Raw genomic sequence first — 10,393 nt, 5'->3', positions numbered from 1 at the left:
TAATTTGGGTTCGCACCACAGACATTATAAGTACTATTAAATTTTCAACCTCGGATAATGCATTTCTCTTGCTCTGATTGGTTCACTCAATCTCGGTTATCAGCTCATATACTTTAGTTTGACCTTATATGGTAAATGATTGCGCTAAGCGTTGCTAAGCTAAAAGTGTTTTCGCCGGAAAGCAAAATTTCTCTCCAAATGAAGCACAAAAAAAAAATGTTTTTGTGGAAAGTTTGGATCAATTCCGACGTTTAGAAGTACGCGAAAAGGTAAGAAATGTTTTTGTGATGAGCCTGCGTCTGCGTGACCACCACGTATTACACAACATCGCGTCAGTTCTCATTACGTTCTTTCGATTTCGCTCGGACTTGCTCACTTTTTTCGCTCGTATTTCGTACTTTCTAAACTTTTGGAGTTAAGGAATTTCATAAAACAATTATTCCATTCGCGCTTGATGGATATGAGACTACTTATAGCCAACTCATATCCAACACGCGCTCATGGAATAATGGGCCCTTTGCAGGTTAGTGATCACATGGTACAAAAACCGCCAAACTGGAACGCAAATTGCGCACCGGGACATCTTAAACGAGGCAAGACAATTTAAATTTTCTTTGTTTTAGATGTCCCAGTGGGCAATTTGCGTCCCAGTATGGCGGTTTTGGTACCATGTGATCACTAACCTGCAAAGGGCCCATTGTTAATTAGCCTTAGCTCAAGTCAGTATATCCAGGGGGTATATTGATAACAAGAAAATGAAAAGTCATTGGACAAACTTGCGAATTCTGAACATAGCCAAGCTTGTTAATACACCAGAGTTCGAAGTCACGACGGCCTTCTCAAACCTTCTAGAGCTTACAGTCAGTGAATCGAAGTTTAGCGACAAGCATCTCATGGAAGTTTCCAAAATGTGTGATATGCTCCAAATGCTTATAGTTTCTGGTTGCGATATCACTGATCTCGGTATCGAGAATACCTCGTTAGAGAGTCTAATCTTCATCAACATTTCCAATTGCAAAAATGTTGACAGAGCGATCAATATGCCGCATTATTGAAAACTGGGAAACTGTATGTTTATGTGTCAGAGGCTTGAATCTTTCAGTCGTCCGGTTACAGGAACTCTACGTCGATGACATGGAAGCAGGAGTATTATTTTCGTGTGTTTTATGGACCGCACAAGAACGAACGTTCAGATATTGTCGCGAAAATATATGCCTAACTTGGACACATTGAGGGAATTGATTCTCTATCAAAACTGATCATATGACTCGACGAACGAAAATTGTTCCTCCAAATGGCGTGAGCTGTGTAAACTAGCAATTGACAAACTGATTTTTTTTCTGAAGACATGAACTGCCTATCTCTTTTTACCAGCAATCAACCGAACGTTTCTCGACAGGCATAGGTCAACCGGAAGTAGTATGTTTTCTTAAAATTTCCGTCAAACGAGTCAGCGGGTTTCAGTTTAAAGGAAAGTTAAGGAACTTTATTTAAGTGTCTATAGTCGTTCTAATGCTGGAGCACTAACTACGGACACCGTAAACGTAGGGTGGGGGGTAGGGGATTATTGAAAAAATTTAATAGCTGCCGGAAAATGTATTGCTGTGTCAGAAAAATTAATAGAAAGACTTGAAAGTCTTAAAATGTATTTATCCTTGGAATATCAGTCCATTTTGCATGAAAACATAAACAGTGCATGTTCGAAGAAATCAACCATCCGTCTCATTTTTCAAGCCCTTACGTAGACTTGCCACAATTCCACCTCACGAGAATCCCAGGAGGAAATGTTTTGTCGAGTGAAGAGTATTTTTCGGCCGCGAATCTACACCAGACGAAGGACTTTTGAAAGTCCAGCCCTTCAGATGTGTCATTTTCTCTTGGATGTGCATGGTCGCCCCCGATCATCGCATCTTGACTGCACCTGTCCATCTGTCCAAACTTTGTGGTTGTAGTCGCGGTCGTACGGAGCTGTTAAAATAAATCTTTTCGGATTGTGGAGCCAAGGGTAAGTTGATGACATTAAAAGACAAAATTAATTTTTTTCTAAATTAAAAATTTGTTTTACAAACACTTTGCAAGAGAGCGGGGATCAACATAAAGTTCAGGAAAACTGATCTCGATCAACAAGCCGGTCATCTCCTAGTGATCTTTGAGAGCCTTGGAGCAGCTTTGAGAATTACTTTGAGCGAAACTGAGAATACCTGAGAAAAACTGATCCGACTATTAGCAATCTGAGCTGTTCTTAGAACTACTGTTATTTTCAATATGGGCATGCGACGAAGTGAAAATTGGGAATAGTTTCAACAATACAGACTAGTCGTTGGCATGCATTCTGTTTATTTGGTGGGAAAGGAATTTCGAGGATGCTTCAAGGGAAAATTCTGATGTTCTGTCTTACTTTTGTTTTACTTAGAGGCCATTTACTTCCCAGTATTGAAATGTTTGGTTCACATTTACGAAATGTCGCAAATTTAATCATGTGTGGCTTACACAGATCTATTTGTATCGCCGTTACATTCCTGAGTTAATTCGACTCACAAATGACGTAGAAACAAACCCAGGTCCAGGAATTGTTGATCCAACTAAAATTATTGCCGCACCATACAGACAGGGTACCCGGTAACGTTGAAGTATTTGGTATGGCAAATGCAGGCACACAATCGGTGGCAATGTCTCTGTCGGCACATGTTTATAATTTCAGAAATCCAATAACCATATGGAATGGAAGAGCATTTTATCAGAAATGTTACGCGTGCTGATTTGCTAAAGAAATTATACATAATGCACTGACCATGTAAAAGTTATTCATTGACCAAGATGTCAGGGATATTTATCTTGTAATGTGGTTCCCAGTAACTGAAACAATTAACAGCTTAAAACTGCCATTTTGGATAATAAGGAACACAGCACAGGCTTTTTGATGTGGATTTCCAGCTACTGAATTAGTTGTGTTTTCCAGTGGCATGCAAAGCAAAAGATGAGTTTTATATGTCGTTTTTGTACGCAACGGTTCTGGACCAAAAATTGTACCGAAAGTATTTTCAGATGTAGATTCTGTTATTGATCTCTTTTGTTCTATATTCAAAGTAAATTTAATTGTTTTGAAACAAAGTGTGAGGTTGCATTTCTTAGATGTTTAAGTGAACTGTCGAATATTGACAGGAAAAAAATAATAAGAAAGCATAAATCTACTTCAGAAATTGTATAAAACATGATGAATACATAAAGGCCACCTTTTCCAGTGAAAATTTTTTGAAAAAACAACATATTTGCTATTACAGGCAAAAACCCCTTCCTATTTCATTATGTGCGTGAAGAGAAGAAACTCAATCGTGTCATATTACCATACGCAATTGCAACAACATAAATTTTCAGGATCAAACCGTTTCCATGAAGAACCTTTTCCTTGAATAATGACGCACAAAATAGACAAGCTTTCTTTCAAATAATTCTCACCTGAAGACTGTGCAGAGTTGAGTACAAATAAAATTATAACAACAGAGATCACAGATCCACTTAAGGTGTTCGATTCGTTCTCTGTCTTTGTTGAACCCATAAGTTACCAGAGAATTTTTCATTTGGTTTCAGTGTTCTACATAACAGCACACTTGGTAAAATATTAGAAATACAGCTCACTTCGACTTTGGCTCGACGGGCGATAGATTGTTGTCGAAGTCCATTACGCGTCGCTCTTAAGATTCCACATATTTATTTTTCACTGGCTGTCTTGTTTATCCAATTGACTTTTCATTATTGAGCTCCATAAGGGTATATCCACTAAAACGCCATTCACGTTACAAGCCTTTCGACGCCATTGCAGGTTAAGTTAATTATTCTACTGTGTCCACCAGAGAAAGCTATGCATTTCCACTACCCTCTCGATCCTAAGAAAATATGCGCAGAAGGCTCTATGCACAAAGACACCACTTGCAGGGGAGTGACAGGCAAGACTTTTACCGACACAGAAAAAAAAAGAAAACCAGGAAATAATTATTACCCATTGCCATACTGGCAGCCCAGTAATAAAGTTGGATAGTAGAAGTTGTAGTATTTACACGTAAATGATGTGAAACTGCATTTGGCGCCCGACCGTGAGTGCAAGGTGATGACTGTAGCAGTCCAATTTGCTTACAATCATTTCTTTGCAAGATTGAGCAATTTGAAATCACTTTACCTAAAGATTATAGACGGGACAAACAAGTAGGTTCAAAACTTAAGTAATATTCAGTAGCTTTTGCTGCATAACAACAATTTTTTCGATTCGGTATAAAACACTTAGAATAAAAGGCATACAGCGTAAAAACAAGCGTGGTGACCCCATCTTTTTATTGCATTTTTTAATGTCGAGTGTATGAATAAAAAAATCTGGATAGTACGTCATTTTCAAGGGAATTACCCCTATGATCAAAATTTTATCCCTTGAATTTTTAGGTTTATGACATAGAATTCCAGGAAAGTTTAATAATGCCGTTTACCGTTCGGAAATATCTGCATTGGTTTTGCAGATATTTAAGTTTGAAAAACATCATTCACTCAACCCAATAAAACATCAAGTATGTAAATAGAGCTATTTCGGTCAATTCGCAGCAGAGACCATTGAAACTTGGTAGACCAATAGTACTACAGGCAACACAATTGTGGCTATCAAGATATCGGTTCCCATGACAACTCACTCTTTTCCAGTTCCCTCCAACCTGATTTCAATATTTTGGTGAGCTTAAGCTAGAAAAACATTTAACAAGGCCACAAACTCAACCTAACATACTGTATTTACATACTTGCAGGATCATGCCGAAGAGGCACCATTGGCAAATATCAAAATATAACGCCAAAGGTGGCAAGCAAAGCCTTTAAAATCAGGGAGGTCTAGTAACAAAATTGGTATTTGCATATTGTGGAGCACATCTAATACAAATTGGCCGAGATATCTCTTTTCACCATCACCACCCAGTTTCATCCTTCTTAATTTGCTGATAAATTTTTTCCACGGAAAAAAGAATTTGCGGTTGAGAAGCAAGAAACAGTTTACCGTGGTGAAATGCCTCATTGCATTCATTTAATTTAGTTGCCCGCCTCACTGTGCTGAGGCAGAGTCATAAGATGCATGTGCTACGTTGTTGTTTGGTGGGTGTTAAATATGGTGTTTAAGGGCCCACAGACGGCTTTTTCGCGCGTTGCTAAGGAAGTGAAATATTGCTTCCGGCGACTGACCTCATACCAGAAAACCCACTCAAAGCAAAAATCACCACACAAACTGGTGTTTGCATCAAAGGTTTTTCCTCGCCCTTCCTCACACTCGTTCTCAGATCAACTGCGCATGCGTAAATGAAGTGACTTTCATGCTAAATTTTGGGCGGCCTTTAAATTGAATTAATATTTTTTTATATGGCACATTTCACCCCCAAATACAGAACATAGCTAAGCATTGATTTTTTCAAATCATCTTGTTTCAACATGTTATGTGTATTTCAGTATTGTTTATCTCTTTAAAAAGAACATTTTTCAAAATAAAAACAAAAGCATGCTTGGCTGGATGCAAAAACGAATACAAATTATCAAACCGCTGATCAAATACCCAAATTGTGTAGCACGTAGACAAATTTAGAGTTTTCTTTTATTGGTCATGACCATTGGTGTGGATTGATGACGTCATATTTAGGGTCACTGGTTAACAAAAGTTGGAAACTGACCGAAATAATGCCAAATTCTCTCAATTTAATAAACCTTTACATCCTCAGCAATGCCCCCCCCCCCCCCCAAAAAAAAGTTAGGACAATGAGCAAGCCACCGAGCCATGCGAGCCATAACTGCCAGTCATGCGAGCCAACATGGCAAGCCATGCAAGTCAAAATGCGAGTCACACAGTTATCGAAAGCTAACCGTGTTAAAATGGGTGCTTAGCCTTAGTAACTGTTTATCAACGCTATTTGAAATGGGTGCTCAGACTTGAACGCCAAATTTGCTTGGCTCGAATAACTCGCAGATTGCTCACCCCCCCCCCCCAAAAAAAAAAAAACAAAACAACATGTCAGTTGGCCCTTGAGGTGCGTGTTGACTTGTTGCAAACCCAAGACTTCGGATTGCTTTAGTCACAGGCGCACCAAGCTCAGTGTCAGCATGGCCGACATAAAATATAAGGATTTGTATGAAAATCCGATAAAAAGCTAAAGAAGATAATTACATGAAAAACAACTCAAATAAAAAGCCGGAAAGCATTGAAAGATGTGAGAATGAAAGCCGTAGTAAACAAACTTTTGAGCATTCATGCCGCTGTTTTTAGTTAATAGGATTTTGCCGGTATTAGGCTGTTCGCTATCGTAACTGTATTTTATCAAGCCTTCAAGGAATTAACATTAATTATGCAAATAAAACTTGTTGCCATAGTTTATCAAGCGTAAATTTCCCTGACTGTATTGACTCAAGCCTTCACGGAATATATTGACATACAAATAAAACTTTGTTCTCGTAGGATATAATGTGCTATGAATATTTTGGTGGCTGGACTTATTGAAGCCAGTGCAATTTAATTATTAGCATCTGAGAGAAAACACTCAAGTCGGGAGACCCAGGGGAATTTGCGCTTGATAAACAATGGGAACAAATTTTATTTGCATAATTAATTAATGTTAATTCCTTGAAGGCTCCATAAATACAGTTACGATCGTGAACAGCCTCCTACGTACAAAATCCCATTAACTAATAAAAGCAGCATGAATGCGCAAAAGTTTGTTTACTATGGCTTTCATTCTCGTCTTTCAATGCTTTCCGTCTTCACGAATGTGTTTGAACTTTGTCAACAAGGAGGCGTGACTGTGATTGGATGACGGAGTCAATGCAGTCATGCCAGTAGATCCAGGGGAATGAAGAGATTTTGCGGTTGACAAACTACGGTCTACCACCCCGGTAAGGGTCAGTTTGTTATCAACCGTCGAAGCCGTGGCCACTATGGTGCTAAAGCACCGCCTTCGCACGCTGTTTGTTGCAATATTCACCACCTGACGTTGCTCGCAGGACTGCTATTGCGTTGATGGTGGGTTGAGATGAAAGTTCAATCTTTGTTAATTGATTCTGATGTGAAATTGTGACCGTGGAATATTTTATCCAGGAATATTTGACTCAAACTGGTGGCACCTGAGAATTTAGTCTCCAGCCTTGGGATTTTATTATAATCGTTGACAACCACGAAATTGAGAAATGGCTCAAATCGCGTCGGATCTGGAAAATAACCACACAGGAAGAAAGCTATTTTTATTTTGACTTAGGGTGCTTCGTTTTCGATCTTTGGGTGCTTCGTGCTTAGGTCTTCGTTTTCGATTACTACCCGCGCCCGCGTTGGATTCAGCCTTCCTGAAATTTTGCGACATGTAAGTTGATTATGACAATGTATAACCGCTTACCCTTAATATTGAGAACGGAAGCCCATTCATGAGCAGCTGAAACTTACACTCTTTAGTCTCCTACCTTATTTGGGCGCGAGTTCTTTCTATAATAAGGTCAAATAAAGACAATCGACCAGTATCAAACACTGAATCTTCTTCTGCTGCACCCGGACTCGCCGCCATGATTTTCTCGTCGACTTTCTCGTCTGTTTCCATGGTAAAAGGTTTGGCATTTGTTTGGCATCGTTTGGCATCGTTTGGCATAAATAATCAGGACAATGATCAGCGGTTTTATTGCGTATGCGCAGTGTTCTCACGAGCTTGCCTTGGAGACGAGGAGACGAAGAAAACATGTCATACAGAGATTTGAGAAGTAAGTGACCAAATTCCAAGTTTGGACGATAATTGAATTGCTTTGGAAATACAAATCAAATATTTTACTATTCTTCCAACCAGTGGAGCGAGAACTGACTTAGTATTTTGTTGATATTTGCATAGATTTTACAGAAATGATGAGAGCTCTTGGTTACCCAAGACTGATATCCATGGAGAACTTTCGTTCCCCTAATTTTCCGTTGGTTGCCGAAGTGTTGATGTGGCTTGTCAGAAGGTATAGCAATATCATTTCTGCGAGGTCAACTACCTCTATGTCAGCACTGTAAAGTTCACTTGGCTTCTAGTTTATTATTAGGTTATTATTATGCACCTATCAATGTTAAGCCCCAGGTCGAGGAGGGGCAGACCCAGGGGAATTGTCATTTTCATGGAAGATGGAAATTCCCACTCCTTGGCCAACATATCTCTACCTCTGAAATGACTATTATCGACAATTCGTGATTTTCCCTGGAATGTCTGTTATCGTCATTTTTGGATGACTCTGTCCCAGGACTTGTGGTAGCAGATGAAAAGAAAAAAAGAAAAATGGCATCACTGGAAGGGATTTGAACCCAATGTGAAGGAACTGTTTTTATCCACTTAACAACTAAAGATCAACTGGCTGACAATTGCTCTGATTATTTATCAAATCTAATATTATTAGTACACACAAAATCATTGCTGAATAGTGGTCAAGTCTAGTACCTTGATTTTAAAATGGTTAGCTTTCTCTTAAGGTTTGGTAACTGACATTTTCTCCTTTTTAAACTTGTTTCTTAGCTGGTGATAAGACACGTTTACAGCAGCATGCGGAAGAAAGAATATATCAATATCTTTTAAAAAAGTGTTTTGACAGTTAGCGATACAGTAGTCTAGTGGTTAAGTGAAAGGGTTATTAATCGAACATTCCCAGGTTCAAGTCCAGCGAGTTTAGGCATTGGGGTTCGGATTTTAAAAATATATCCATTTCCCATAATCCGTATCAAGCGCTAAGCGTCCTAAATTGACGATAATAGTCAATTTAGAGAAACTTTAGGAATTGTCGATAATAGGCATTTCAGAGGTAGAGGATGGGTTTCCTGGGCACCTACAGACTGTCAAATTCCCCCACCCCCGGGCATCTGCGGATCATCACATTCCTGCCCTGGCGTACCTTTTTTCATTAGATTTACATTCTTGGAACACCAATTTTCTTGACTGTCTATTTCAAATTCCCTTTTAACAGCTGATGGAAATTGTCGTGTAACAGGAAACCTTTCTCACGGCACTGGACAAGAACCTAACATTTAGCAAACAACATCAATCAAGCATGCACAATTATAGAGTGGAAAATTCATGATATGTAGAAGTATATGTTGCAGTTAATTTTTCATTTCAGTTAATTTTTACTGGGTTGCCAGTATGGCAAACCCAGTCGGGATCTGCGTTTCATGTGTTTGTTTTATTTATTTTCTTTTTTTTTTTTTTTTTCCGTGGCGGTAAAAGTCTTGCCTGTCACTCCCCTGCTAAGTGGTGTCTTTGTGCATAGAGCCTTCTGCTCCTATTTTCTTAGGATAGAGAGGGTAGTGGAAATGCATAGATTTCTCTGGTGGACACAGTAGAATAATAAACTTACCCGCAATGGCGTCAAAAGTCATGTAACGCGAATGGCGTTTTAGTGGATCTTTGAACAAAATATACCCTTATGAAGCTCAATAATGGCAAGTCATTTGGATACGAACAAGACAGGCGGTGGAATCTTAAAAGCGACGAGTAATGGACTTCGACAACAATCTGTGGCCCGTCAAGCCGAAATCAAAGTGAGCTGCATTTCTAAGATTTTACCGAGTGTGCTATTACAGTACCGCTCGAAACTATTAGTGCATTTTCATGCGCTAATACCTCGTCTTTGCCGATAGTGTTTACCATGAAATCACCTAGGTTGGACGAAAAACGCAACCGAGGCAAAGACGAAAGCAACCGAATGCTGCGGCCGACTTAATTGCGGTAATGTGCCGCAAGAAAACACTGGTACTTTGCAAAGCATTGTTTAATATTATCACACATAGATCCCCAATGTAAAGAATGAAGATCCAAAGTGTTTTTCACATCTCCGAAGCAACGCAACGCAATGTTTAAATATGTTAATCTCATTTTGCCGTGACAGCTTAGAACAGAGAATGTTGATAAAGTTTCATTATGCCTAATTCTTACATCTTTATGTTAATAACTTGTAAGTTTTTCGCTATCATGATGAACAGTTTCTTCGAAAAGGGTGAAAGGACATTTCTTTAAAAAACTGTGTGGATTATGCATATTAAACTTAAGTCGCCGCCAGTGCAGTCCGACAGGAAATGTGTAATAATTTAGAATGAAAAGCGCTTCAAATTTTGCGTCCAGTCCAAATAGAAATGTTTACGGGATAGTTGTTGAAAAGCTCTAACTTTGAACTAAACCTTACTACAACATGTAATGACTTAAAGATTTTATACACCAGCGAAGAACCGTAACTGTATTCCCGAAGTTTCTTAGCAACTCCTGACCACTCCTTGTCGCGCGTTAATTACGATCATTTCTGATGCAAAATATTAAGTGGCAGGTAATTTCAGCAGTTGAGCTTGAAGTTCAGAAATATTCATTCCTCTGAATTGTTAAGATTA

General features: G+C 38.9%; 1 protein-coding gene and 1 long non-coding RNA gene across 4 annotated transcripts in view; one reads left to right on the top strand and one right to left on the bottom strand.

The window, feature by feature from the left end:
• The window catches only part of LOC137972031 (testis-expressed protein 47-like), a 90,108-nt gene that overhangs the window by 65,471 nt on the left and 14,244 nt on the right, over positions 1–10,393 (bottom strand). The window lies entirely within an intron of this gene.
• On the top strand, positions 7,694–8,990 carry LOC137972090 (uncharacterized). 2 transcript variants are annotated; one of them, XR_011117030.1, is made up of 3 exons: positions 7,694–7,752; positions 7,878–7,989; positions 8,980–8,990. It is a non-coding gene; the product is annotated as an uncharacterized lncRNA (long non-coding RNA). The 2 variants fall into 2 exon arrangements; XR_011117031.1 differs by lacking the exon at positions 8,980–8,990 and adding an exon at positions 8,266–8,316.

Source organism: Montipora foliosa, chromosome 9 (assembly GCF_036669935.1).
Source record: "Montipora foliosa isolate CH-2021 chromosome 9, ASM3666993v2, whole genome shotgun sequence".
Classification (NCBI taxonomy): Eukaryota; Metazoa; Cnidaria; class Anthozoa; order Scleractinia; family Acroporidae; genus Montipora; species Montipora foliosa.
The sequence above is the reverse complement of the archived record's forward strand: the minus strand, read 5'-3'. Positions and strand labels throughout refer to the sequence as shown.